A 13,114-nucleotide genomic window follows, 5' to 3' on the forward strand; every position below is an offset into this window, starting at 1 on the left:
TACGAGTCTCTGTCATAAAGGTTTGAGCAAAAGATGATTGTGAGGTTTCCTTCCCAGTAGGCCCCTCCTCTTAGTGGAATTACAAAGATGCAAGGAAATACCAAATGCAGGGATTTAAAGGTGAATGTCCCACTTCTGCCTTTCAAGTATTTCACAGCCATAGTATACAACCCTTGCACAAGGCCTTTGAATCAGTAAAGAACTATAAAATAACGTGACTAAACTCAGGTGTAAAGGGAAAGTTGTCTTTTTCCTTTCTCATTGCCATCCTTGCTGTAACTTTGTTTTCCTCAGACTATTCAGTGCCATAGCAGCAAAGAGTGGAAGCTCTCCGATGGTCTGGCAGTGATTTAATTGTTTCTTTCTGAAGGCTGCCGATTTCTGCAATATTGAAACAGAGGTATTGACAGCCTGGTATTATAATAGAATAAATTTTGGAATTTCACCCTGGGCTGGAGAGGAAAACATGAATTCATATGAATCCATGAAGGGCATATAAGTTTTCTTTACCCTCAGTGAATTTTATACCTCTTACATCACATAAACCAAACATCCACCTATTCATTTTCTGTCTCTTGCTTATGGCAGCTTTTTAAAATATAAGATAATGTTTTAGAAATCCATATGCATGTGTGTTGGGTGGTAGTACTGCATTAGAACAGAAATACAAAGTGAAAAATAAATTATCCCTGTTCTACACATGGTCACAATCAGTATTCTCCAACTTTGCCCTCTCTAATGTTACAGTACTTGTTGTAGCAGGGTATTTAAAGTGAGTTTATTGTGTATAAATGTCATGCAGTTGATGCTATGATCTGTGCTAGCTACCCTCATGGACGGTTTACTGTCTCTCCCTCCTGATAAATCAAACAGACTGTGGAAGATTTGAGGCATTCAAGACTTGCTTGGCAAACCCCTGGAAAACCGAGAGTTTTACTAGTTTAATGGTGTACAGACCTCTGTCTCCTCACCAACAAAACAATATTTTACAACATCCAGGATCCATGAGATCACACATATTTTCCCCAAAGCTGATGAATTACAGGTTACTTCTTAGAGCCGGAGACCAGAAGTGAAGAAGAGAACAAGATCCAAATGGCACAAAAGGTAAGGAGTAGTAAGCATTGGCAGCCATCACTTGGCAGGCATAATGGTCAGCTGTGGCTGCTGTCAGGAAGGTGTGCCTCAAAGATTTGCTGAGCTCATGCAAATAACACTTCATGGACTCAGCAAGCTGAAGTAGAGGCCTAATTTCACAGATGTGAGGAAGTTGAGATAGAATCAGATATGTTCACTTGAGTAAATTTGGATCCAGGCAGACTTTGGTTGCTGCTGTTGTGTGGGAGGACAGATATAGTGCTGAAGGCAATCTTGCCCCTGATATATCACAGCTGTGCTGATTACCAAAGAGTGGGAACAGCCTGGCCCTCACAGCCATGGGTGTGATAAAAGAGTGAGTGAGCTAGTTGGGGTTAGTTGGGATCTGCTGGTTGTGCTGTGAGGAGAGAGGGACAGAAGGTAGTATGAGGGACAGAAAGGGTGAGATGCTGTAGAATGGACAGATGAGGGTAGTGGGCTGTGCTGGGGACAGGAAGGAGCCAGCTGGAATTGCAGAAGGAAGAGAGAAGGAAAGAAAGAGTCAGAGCTGTGTGGAGCTGCCCATGGGAGGCTACAAAGGGAAGACATGAGAGAGTTTTAAATAACAAGGGCCTGATGCTTGAAGGTTTCTTTGGTGTCAGTCGTGCCTCCTCCATCACTGTTGGTTTGGTTATGCATGGGAAGAGCTGGACTGCCTGAGTGTCTATGCCACGGGCTGGTTGTAACCTACTTTTAGTAATTTCCTTTCTTTTTCCTTGTAAGGCTATGTGGTGAGAAAGGCTATCAGTGCCCCAGTCTTCACAAAATGTGAGTATGGGCTAGTGCTGTTTGCAGTGTGCCATACCCTCCTGGTCTCACATCATCCACAGTGCTTCTGGCCTACGTTTCTCCCTTTCTTTCCATGGCAGCCAAGACAGGAAGGTCAGGGAGGTGATGCACCCTAGGCATTCCCCTAGTATGAAGTCAGGAAATGGTTCTGGCTAGGTATTAATGGTCATATGTTAGTCACAGCCAAAGGAATCATCCTTTTCTCACTCAAAGTGCTCCTAAAAAAGTTCCCTTTGTCCCAGGGTAACAGCAATCTGAAGCACTATTAAGCAGCAAATGCACGCAACCGTGCACAAAACCAGTCTGAATGATCCCATCCCACAGATTCCTGGTGCGTTCTGGCTCCTCTGAGTCTGGCTGATAGAGCTTACAGCCCAGACTGTCTCTGTGCTTTCACAGCGAGGAGAACACTTTTAGGACTAATAAAGGATGAGCAAATGAATAATCCGTGTACTGCAGCTATGTAAAGGACAAAAGTACCGAATAAAAGTAATTTCGGTAGTGTTTGGTATACAAATCCGAAATTCTCTCCCACCTTTTTCTCTCAGTGTATTTTTTTTTCTTTTTTTTCTTTTTTTTTTTTTTTTTTTTTTTTTTTTTTTTCTTTTTTTTTTTTTTGCATGAGGCACTGCAAATTGCCTCTTCTATACAGGAACATCTCCTAATCTAATTCAATCTACTGGTAATTGGCATTACACTTGGCACCAGAAATATGAATGTATTTACTTAACACCTACATCATGGGAATCAATTACCAGCAGTTTTCAGAAGAGCGTCAAAAACTCATTTGCTGTTCTTGACAATATGACCATGCCTCGAAGTTTTAGGGTGTTTTCTATGTTTTCTTTATCTCTAATCCTGAATTGTTCTGTAGGTTTCACAGACTCATGCCAGTGAACATTCTGAGCTGCTGGAGTTAATGATAACTATCATCACACTGAATTAGGCTGTGAATGCACAAAAACTTTCAAGTGCAAACAGGATGGGGCAACATTCAAATAGGAATTTGTGGAATGGCACAGGGTTTTCCCAAAACAAGTAAAGAACAAAAATTTCTCCCTAGCTATTTTTTTTTTTTTTCGCATGACCTATGAAATTGGGAGAGTATTATTTGTGCCTGTAAATTGCAAGGCCCTGGGCGCCCAGACCTAACTTTGGCATTGGCTCTACTTTGAGCAGGTCATTAGACTACATGAATTCCTGAGGATCCTTCCAGATTAAACTGCTCTAAGAATAACGAGTTACTCAGTTAGCTTCATGCATTATGAAGTTCTCCAAAGAGATTTGCTTACTGGGCTCTTTGTGAGAAATAAACAAATTACAAAGAAGAAGTAACATGGGGCTTAAAAAAATAATGAATGTGATTCCAGAACAATATGCTAAAATCATTTTTATTTAACACTAGAACATGAGTGAACTCACCTCTTGAGTAGAACTTTGCAATTCCTTATAGTTAGACTTCATGAAACTTAATAGGAAGGAAATGAAAGAAAATGCTGTATCCACTCCAAACTGCCAGAATATTTGTTGTATTATAATTATCTGCTATGAAATTTGGCTACATGGACATCATTAATTTTCAAAATTCTGTTGAGGGACTTTTAATAAGCTCTAGGAGCTAGGATTCAAAGATTTGAGTTTCTTCTACAGCCTCAGTCCTGTGTTGTTGGCATTATGCAAGCACCTTAGTTCAGTAGTAACTCAGACAGACAAGGACTACCAGCACTGTTTCCTTCAGCACATGCACTCAGTTTTTCTTGGAGGATCTCCTATTTAAATTCACATTTGGCTCAGCATTGCTTAACTTAGGAGGTCTGACTGGCTCATGAGGCAAAATGACAAGGCTACAAGCCACTATATTTATTTGGTTTCCATTTATTTGGAGCCACCTTTTGTTAATCACATGTCCTTGATTATGATTCATTGGGCACTTCAAGAACTTCGTCTGGCACAGAAGTCATTTGAGAGCCTTCTTTATTAATTTGTTGCCTATGAACTTTCTGTCTTCTACCTCCTCCCAAAAGTCATGGGTCTTCTTGAGAGGGTCCTAAGTAATTTCAGGGAGCCAGACTGCCTACAGAAGGGGTGGATATGCACACTTTTTGGAGATTGTGATGGAATAGTGCCTGCTGCAGTGTTTCCCATACAATTCTTCTGGTGACATGGCTCTGTATGAATTCTGACGTGTCTAAGTGTCAGTTTCTTATATTAACCAGTGAAGCAGGCAATGTGCTATAAATTGTTGCTCATTCCTGTCAAGCATACAAGTGGGTTGGCTGCTTGAAATGAGATTTTTGCCTGGCAAGAAAAGTATTTTAAATTTGTCATTCTGTGAGTAATTTCATGAGGATTCACCTTCTGAGAGTTCCTTCTGAAGAGATGCCTTTTAGGCCATTGAGCATGTGTGCTCCATTAATGTCTGCACATGCAGAATGGGTTAGGTAGATAAAGAATTTCTTGGGTGAGTGTCAAACAAGTCTTTAAATGTAGACATTAGTCTGAATTTAGATTTTTCTACATATAAAAAGGCAAAGCATAACCAGAAAGAATACTTGGACATTTGGCTATGGAAAACAGAAGAGATCTCTAGGATCTTCAGGAGATTGGTTTGCTGCCCTTGGTATTTTTTTGTGATCCTCTTTTTCTCCCTAAAATCCACTTCCATTTATTACATGAAGTCCAAAGATGACAGCGATCATCTTCATCTATTTTGTGACAAGCTTTAAAGAGAGGGCTTCAGGTGTTCTGGGGCAGAGGCAGCAGCATTTTCAGGAAGCAAAGCTTTTCCAGGAAATGCATGGGAAAGTTCACTGCTCTGAATTTAGGAATGCTGCTCTGACACGTGTTTCCTGGACCTTTAGGAGCAGTTAGCAAGAAAATGTGATAGGAGCAATCTTTTTCTGAGAAGGAGCTATGGCTGAAGACCATGCTCACACATGTTGCATAATTTCTGGTTGGCTTTTCTTTGTAAGGAAAAGTTCTTTCAAAACTGCTATGGCTGTGGGAGAAGTCTCTTGGTTCTGAAAACCCTCCCTGACATTAATGATGAATGGTGAAGGCTGCTGCATTGCACTTTGCACGCTAATCAGTCTTTGTGTTTCTTTATATCTTGCACCACATGTACACTGTGACTTGGCTGGGATGGAAAACTGTAACTGGCAACACTTACCCTGATTGTTCTTAACATGATCAAACAGTAACACGGTTTGACAGAAATTTTATAAACCATCATGTCGTAAAACAAAACCAGCAGAAACTAGCTGGAGCAAAGAAGGTGTGTTTAAAAAGAAAAAAGTTAATGAAAAGCACATGAAACTGCCCATCTGTGCAATTGTACATTTTCATGTGTTTGATGGCAAATAAATACCATAAACTTTCTGTACAGTCAATTTGACTGTCTCAAAAGAAGTTTTTTTGAAAGCTAAGAAGCAAGCTACAGCAAGTGCTCTATAATTCACACTGTGAATCCACTGGTGGTAGTCAGCGAAGGATTTGTCAGGCAAGATTTACCTTGCCCTTTCTCCTTCTATATCTCCAAGAACTGTCTCTTACACATCCTTGGCCTTTGCTTGTTTGGTTTTTTTTATGTCAGCACATGTGAGTTACAACACAAAAAAGGAAGTTTTACAAACTCAGGGGATCAGGTGGTGAGATACGTGTCACCATCTTGCGCTAAAGAAGACAGCATGTGTCATATTGGAAATGTTTTTATTTCCAAAACGAATACCCACCCCCATCCTTAATAGGTATTTATCCCCATCCTAAAAGAAAATGTAAATCATCAGAATCAGACAGTTCAGGGATTAAAGAAAGCCTCTTTTAGCAAATCTGGGTTGCAGTGTTCCAGGTCTATGAAAGGAAAATAAGGAAAAGAAACCAGGAGAAAGCACAAACACTCTGGCAAGCAAACCTGGATCTCAAAAGTGACAAGAAGAGGAAGTGTCTCTGTAGTAGATCATGGTCCTGAAAATCCAAAAGGAATCATGGAAAAGTTTTAAGTGCAGGGTTATAGGAATGAAATCAGACACCCTAGCATAAGTCAATTAAGCAGGAAAATGTACATAAAAGGCATAAAACAATGATTCTATAAAATTTCAGGAGTTAGTGTGAGGTAGTGGAAGTTAAAAAAAAAAAGGTTATGTCTAATATTTCTAACAGATTCTTATTGAAGGAATAATATGGGATACAGAGTAGGGTAAAAAGACCTTTTTCTTGACTTTATCAGCAAGGATTAGTGTGTCCCTATGGTTAATGCAGTGGATATTAATGAGGAGCAAGAGGGGAAGAGCCAAAATGTCAGCCACATGTATAGCTGATAGTAAATGATGCGAAGTATCTCCCACCTGGATTTCTGTGGACAACCATGTACATAATTAAGATTTTCAAAAGTACTTAATGAGAGACTATAGGATTTTACCTCTTGGAAATTTTTCAGAGGATCAGTATGTGTGAAGGATGAGCGAAATACACCTCACAGTATTCCTGAGCTAAGGAAAGGACTGGTTGAATTCTCAACATGTCTATGAGCCCATGACAGTGAAAGATCATTTGGCACTTTTATGCTGAAGCTTGCCAAATTATACGTTGCAGTTCACGTTGTTGTTTATTTTTTCTACTAACGTCTGGAGCAAATGCAGATTGAGCTGTGATCCCTGTGACTTTTTCACTGCAGGGTCACAGGTGCACTGGCCTACAGGTAACCACTGTCAGTGCTCTGGGCAGAAGTGGCAGCTGTCATTCATCCCTGTGTCATGAATTACTGTGCCATGAAAGTCAGATAAAAGCTGCAGCAGGTCTGCTTTGAAAACTGAGATGATACGAGTGCTTTAAAATGAGTAGAACATTTCTTTTTTGTTGGCTTTCATTTGTACTCTGTTGCTGTTGATAACATGTCAAAGTTATCTTTCTAATTTAAGTAGGTCAGTGGCTACATCTGGTGACATTAATTCACACTTTCTGACTCACATTTTCACTGAGTTACAAAGTCCAAAATCAACTGTTTACATGCTTTATTTATAAGCACAAGCAAAATGAATTCTCTTTCCATGTGCAAGTGTTTTATTTGTGTCTTTCCACTGGGCTTGGGCACTAATTTCTTGCTTTCATTCATGTAGTGAAATTTATTCATCCATTTCAAATTTTTCCCAAATAATTCCCTTTATCCTCTCAAAGCAGTTAAGAAGCAACAAAATATTTGCCATCAGTGTCTTCTGATATTTGTTATTGACTGATCTGGTCAAACTTACTGATGTTTATTTCCTCCAGGATAACTGTTGAAAATCATACATTAAATGAGTTTTTCTGGCTAAATACTTTGACTCAGTGACTCCAGAATATAGAACTCCTATGTGGAAAGCTAAGCACAAGGTATAATTTCAAAACTGTAACTAAACAGATCAGAATAATCCTTAAACAGCTTTATTTGATGTCTCTTGAGGTAGGAGAAAGAGTCATTGATGCTGGAGAGGGCTACTGAAAGAAACTTATTTAAGCCAACATTCAAATCTGTGTGACTGAAGTTCCTGATTCATGAGGAGGAGCAGGTGAAAGGGGGAGGTGGGGGCAGGAAGGTCACCAAGGACGAGCAGGGAGGATTGTAGAGCAAAGAAAGATCTTATAACCTGTGGTCAATGTTTTCTTTAACTGGCATTGTTAACCTTTAATGTTATGATTTGGTTGAGCAGTCCTCCCCAAATCAGTGGGGTGGTACGTGCACGCGTGATTTAAGAGCTTGGAAAACACTTTTTCACAGCATTTGTTTGGAATGATAATCTGAAAAGACAAACAGTGCAGTGTTCGCAATACAGAAGGGATTTATGGGGACAGAAATGATTTAAAGGAATGTGGATACAAATAGCAAGAGGAACGTCAAAATTTAGAAAAGCTAACAGGTTTAGATAAAGAGAAAAGCTGAGCTATTTGGATTGCTGTTAAATGTATGTATACCCCACCAGTTTTAGAGTTTGTGAACTCAAATTTGCCTTGGTGCTCCCCACGCTGAGTTTCTGTGTTTCAGAGTTTACAAATACAAATACACCATGTTCCTTTGTCATGGTCCTTGAAGCACATGGCAATCCCCCATGACTTTTATGGCTTTTGTTCATGGCTGCAAGTATGCAGCACATGGCAGCAAAAACAGACACATCAAAACAAAACAGTGAAAAAAAGGGAAAAAAAAAAAAAGGTCTGTTGAAATTCATGTGAACTTTGGGGAGAAACATGATTTCAAGCTAAACCAAATGTTTCAGTTTGCTCTGTGTCAAATAAATAAAATAACCCAGTGGGACTTCATCCCTGTAGTGAGACACAAACTTTACCTGCCAGTGATTTGAGGCAGATGTAGGCTCAGCTGGCTTGGCTGCAGTATGATGTGAAAGAAACACAAGCTTTTCAGGGTTTTATAGCTGGAGTTTTGCTGAGTGCAGCTGCTCCCTCAGCATATTATTAACTCAAAAACATGTTCATTAAAAAAAAAAAAAAAAACAACAAAAACGAAGAAGAAGAAGAAGAAGAAAAGATTCTTGGCACTTCTTTATCATGCAGGGGATCTCTTGGGCTATTCTGAGGGAATGTACTTGAAAATTGCTGTGGAGGATGTGATGCACTAGGATTAGTATAAACAAAATGGAATCTAAATAGTAGTAGTGAGGGTAAAAAAGAAGGCAAAATGGGAAATATTAGACTTGTATCCATCTGGAGGTTTCCTTAATAGGCATCCAGGAGCCTATCAAAGACTCACATCCACCACAAGAAACTTATTAAGAAAAACCTCATCACCCCCTCTTCTCCCTTTATTTTATTTCAGTAGTGGCTGCATAGTTTCTGAAGAGATGAATAATACTGTGATGGCAGTAGTTTTGTAGAATCACAGGAAAATTGGATGTAAGGCTGGAAAGTGCCTGCTGAGGTCTCTCCTTCCCCAGTGGGAGAATCAACTACATCTGTGTCTCAACACATTTGTCTTCAGGGCTTCCAGTGATGGAGGGCCCACACTTTCTCTGGGCCTGCCTGATAGCTTTATTAGCCTCCCCCCAGTGCATAACTTATCTTTGCTGTTGAAGTTTAATTCCATACCTTTATGTCCGTTTACTCCTTGGAAGTCCAAATTGTTTAAGAGCTGCTCTCATTTCTTTTAGTTGAGCGCCACACTCACCTTGATCTTGTTTTCTCTTAATTAAGGAGCTTCAGCCTTTCCTTTCTCCTTTCTCTCCTTCCCCTGTCTCCTCATCTCCTTCACCTTGTTTTATCACTTATTCTCACCACCCCTTTGCAGACTCTCTAAATGGTGAACTTTGTTCCCAGTTTGGTGTTTCCAGGGCAGGCATCCAGAAGCCTCCTGGCAGAGTCACAGGAAGGGTTCCATCTCCAGTCTTTCACAGGCAATATTGTAAAACACACCCTGATGTGATGCCTGCCTCTCTCTACAGAACACAACTTTGATTTGTGTTCAGCCTGTGATTCATGGTACACCTTAAAACCTTTTAACAGCTGCTGCTTAATCATTCTTCATTCTGGCTTTGTGCATACAATTTTCCTGATTTAAGCTAAGCATTTTGCCCCTGATTTTGTTTGATGCTAAGCAAGTTCTGTAACTGTTTATGTTGATACTGAATTTTTATCACATCCCAACAGACTAACAGTTCCTTCCAATTTAATATTCTCTGAATGCTTAGAAAGATTTACTGGAAGTACAGGTTTCCTTCTGCTGAGGTTATACTAAATGCTTTACTAGACACTGCCTGTTAAGGACTGGAAAACGTTTGGAAAATGCTGTTTCAGGATGATTGTTGGATTTAGCTCAAAAATGTACTGTCTGGGAAATATTTGTATGGAGGAAGGTGCTGTAGTGATAATATCAGTGGGTATTGGTTTGGAATTGGCTTTATCACAAGAATCATAGTCCAGGCTGCTGCTACAAAGTTTTCTTGGGGCAAGGGGACATTCATATGGACTCTATCTTAAGAGATCCGTGATGTGAAAAATAAGTTTTTGTGCTATCTACTTGTTCTGTGTTTATTTATTTAACACAGAATGGAATAAGGCTCTGGACTTATTCCACTGTATTACATGAACATGTAATGAGAAAAGTTGGAAAAAGTGTGACTTTACTGAGTAAATCTTTCTGTTGAGTGAACACTCTGAGTGTTGTGGTGCACTACAGCACATTGTAACACATAGTGCCTTTCAAATTTCCATAAACTGAAGTATTATGTGTTGTCAGAGAGCAAACCTGTTTCTCTACTATTTCTACCATTTTTTGTAAAAGAAATCCCAGTCTGGCATATTTTAACAATTAAAAAACCCTAAACTGACAAAATCTCAAAATATTCCAGGACAGATATTCTGAAAGCCTTTTAAATGTCACTCTTTCATTGAAAACCATTGATTTACCAATGGACTAGTGAAGCACTCTTGGGATAATGAGTGTGGCTCTTGCAACATTTCCTATGGTAGTTTTCTCTACATCTGCTGGTTAGCTGAATATCACTTGGAAAAAGCACTTGTCTCTGGAGTTCCCTTATGCCATGCCATGGGCAGGACAGGAAAGATGAGGTTTAGGACTTCACTTGCTTTTAATTTTCTTAAGCAACCTGGTCCTCTTTTTGTCCTGTCCATCATTTATCTTTGACAACTGAGTATATCTTCAGTTATCACCGAATTTATTTCTTAAATTAGAAAACACACTAAATGTGGACACTAAGCAGTCCTTGATGTTTCCTGGCAGCCCTTGACTGATCTACCTTCACAAACACTCAGGCACTTGTCTATTACTAGTGTACTGCATTAAAACTCACCAAATATTACATGCATGGTGTGCTGACACGTTTTGTGCAAGCTACACTTCCAAGGGTGTTTTACTGTGTTCTTACAAGAAGGGATAGTAAAGTTAGAACAAATGTCATCCTGCTTTAGGGATTTACAGGACACAGTTCAGCTGATTTCATTCAGGCTAACATAACCCACACTGTTCCCTCACATGAAACACCTATTTAGCACTAGAATCCACACACCTGCTTTCTAAACCAGCTTCATTCACTGTTTGATTTATTGATCCATTAAGTGGGTTTTCAGAGCTAACAAATAGCCTCAGATAATCATTTCACTCCCTCTTTTCCTCTGGGGACAGCAAAGGTCAGTTTCTGTTGTAAGCTCTTAACTCCAATCTGGAATTAGCTGGAGATCATTAGCACTCAATATAAATTCAGCAGAAAGCTTGAAATGAGCTGGTAGTCCAGCTAGGCTTAAACAGGACCTCCATCCTGAAAGTGGAGGTTACTCCACCTCAGCTTTTTTTTTGTGTCAGAATTATCTAATGCTATTGTTGCTGCTGTAACTTTGAGATATCCATATAAAGACACTACTGGTTGCTTTTGGGGCTCCAAAAGAAAAAGTACCATTGCCTCATGAAAATCACCCATGGTGTACTTTCATTTCCTTCTATGCTCCTACAGGCAGCAGTTGTACCTGTGCTTTGGAGGCGACTGATGAAATGAGAGCCTTATCTTTCATGCTCCGAGGTTTGTTAGCATGAGAAAACACTAAATCAATGAATAGAGCGGCAGCTCCTCAGAAATCTACAATTCATCTTTGTGACTCTGAAAAGGTTCTTTTCCTGGCTTTTCCTGGCTAACCATTGGAATTTTTCAGATAACAGCATTCCCTTCTGGGTAATTTTTTTCCCCTGTTAACCAGTGACAGATATTAATCTAATGTTGTTTTCCAGGTATTCTGCTTATTTCATATAGTCTTGTTTTCTGGGGAATACCCTCTTTGTATTGATCATCACTGCTTTAAAATGCATTATTAAAATATAGTAAAAATTATTTAAATGGAAGAAAGAAAATGAGAAAAATAAACTCTGTAGTGAGACTAAGTTTCCTGAAAACGTAAGCGAATTAGTGGGTCAGTGCAATTTTAGGGCCTTAAAGGATATGAAACAGTTGTAAAACCTGTGGTGCCACCCGAAAGGGTGTCATGCAGTCACCAATACGGGGTCTCCTCACAGGACACAGGAAAGGATCACTGAAGGCAATTGGAAGGAAAAAAAGTTCTCCCAGCCTCTGTTTTCTGATTGTTTGCCTATCTGTGGGAGAGATGAGGAAAAGATGAAAGAATCTGATGTAGGAGCTGGTAAAGGGACAGGAGACAGAGCTCAGTGTTGCATGGAGAAGGTGTCCCTGAGGAAACTGCTGCTGGGAGAGCGTTTGGACTTAGAGAGGTTTGGAAAAGTGAGAGGAAAACTGTCTCTTGTTTCTTGATTTTACTTGTGCTCGAGAAAAGAACACCTTATTGATTTCTGTAAATAAACTAGGCAGTGTCAGAGAACACCTACCACTTTTCCTCTGGGATAGAAACAGCCCATTTCGAGAAGTTGTTCAGCTTTTCTGTCAAGTTTTGTGTACAGTGCCTGGTGCTTGTTCTCTCCTTCACTTTCCCTGAACTGTAAGTGATTGCTACCATAAACTCAGGACTGCTGAGAAAGAAAATCCTTCTCCAGGCAGACATTTCCTGTTGAAAGATGAAACCTTACATTTTAGCAGTGCTATTACTTTGCTGACCCAAAAATAAGTGGCTCAGAGAATAGCTTAACCTTTTCTGATTGTAGGGAGGGGAATACACAGCCTGTTCTTTGAGACAAAAACTCATTTTTTTCTTCAGAACTTCCAAAGACTTGCAGAATTATCTATATATCTATTTTTAATGCCCAATGGTAACTTGTTTTTTAAAAAATTCCTTATTTTTTGATGCAAGTCAGCTTTTTTAGAATCTGAAATGGCATCTTAAATGAGCTATAGCACTAATAAATAGTTATTTGTTTTTCTCCATCATAGCATTACTATTTTTTGAGGATTTTAAAATTTCTTCTGGAATTTGAAAATGGCTTGGAAAAAATGGAATGGATAGGACTGATTTTTTTTACTCAGAGGTGGTCTTGAGCTGTAGTTTGTGTCAAATTAATTCCAGGATTTACCTGCAGATGATATTTGCAGACTATTCCTCGAGTGTAATGAAATAAGAATCAATAAGAATAATTTCATATTTGACTGTTTGGTCTTTCCCCGTTGGTCAGTACAGAAGGCTCATTAATATGAGTATTTTATTTTATGAAAGTGTTATTCTTTAATAGGAAAATAGAAGCTATTTAAAAATAAGGGTTTTTTTCCCAGCATAAGAAATGCTTCCTCTG

General features: G+C 39.3%; 1 long non-coding RNA gene across 4 annotated transcripts in view; it reads left to right on the forward strand.

Annotated features, from left to right (window-relative positions):
- The first annotated feature begins 306 nt into the window (after positions 1 to 306).
- The window catches only part of LOC136291513 (uncharacterized), a 31,654-nt gene continuing 18,846 nt past the window's right edge, over positions 307 to 13,114 (forward strand). For 2 of the 4 annotated variants that reach the window (XR_010721592.1, XR_010721590.1), the window contains exons 1-3: positions 307 to 400; positions 874 to 1,107; positions 1,861 to 1,905. This is a non-coding gene — a long non-coding RNA (uncharacterized lncRNA). Of the gene's footprint in view, positions 401 to 873; positions 1,108 to 1,860; positions 1,906 to 11,015; positions 11,059 to 11,173; positions 11,445 to 13,114 lie in introns of those variants that run through there. The other 2 variants (XR_010721591.1, XR_010721593.1) reach the window with 2 other exon arrangements.

This window comes from Chamaea fasciata, unplaced genomic scaffold (genome assembly GCF_029207755.1).
Source record: "Chamaea fasciata isolate MVZ Bird 193981 ecotype frontalis unplaced genomic scaffold, bChaFas1.0.hap1 SCAF_6, whole genome shotgun sequence".
Classification (NCBI taxonomy): Eukaryota; Metazoa; Chordata; class Aves; order Passeriformes; family Sylviidae; genus Chamaea; species Chamaea fasciata.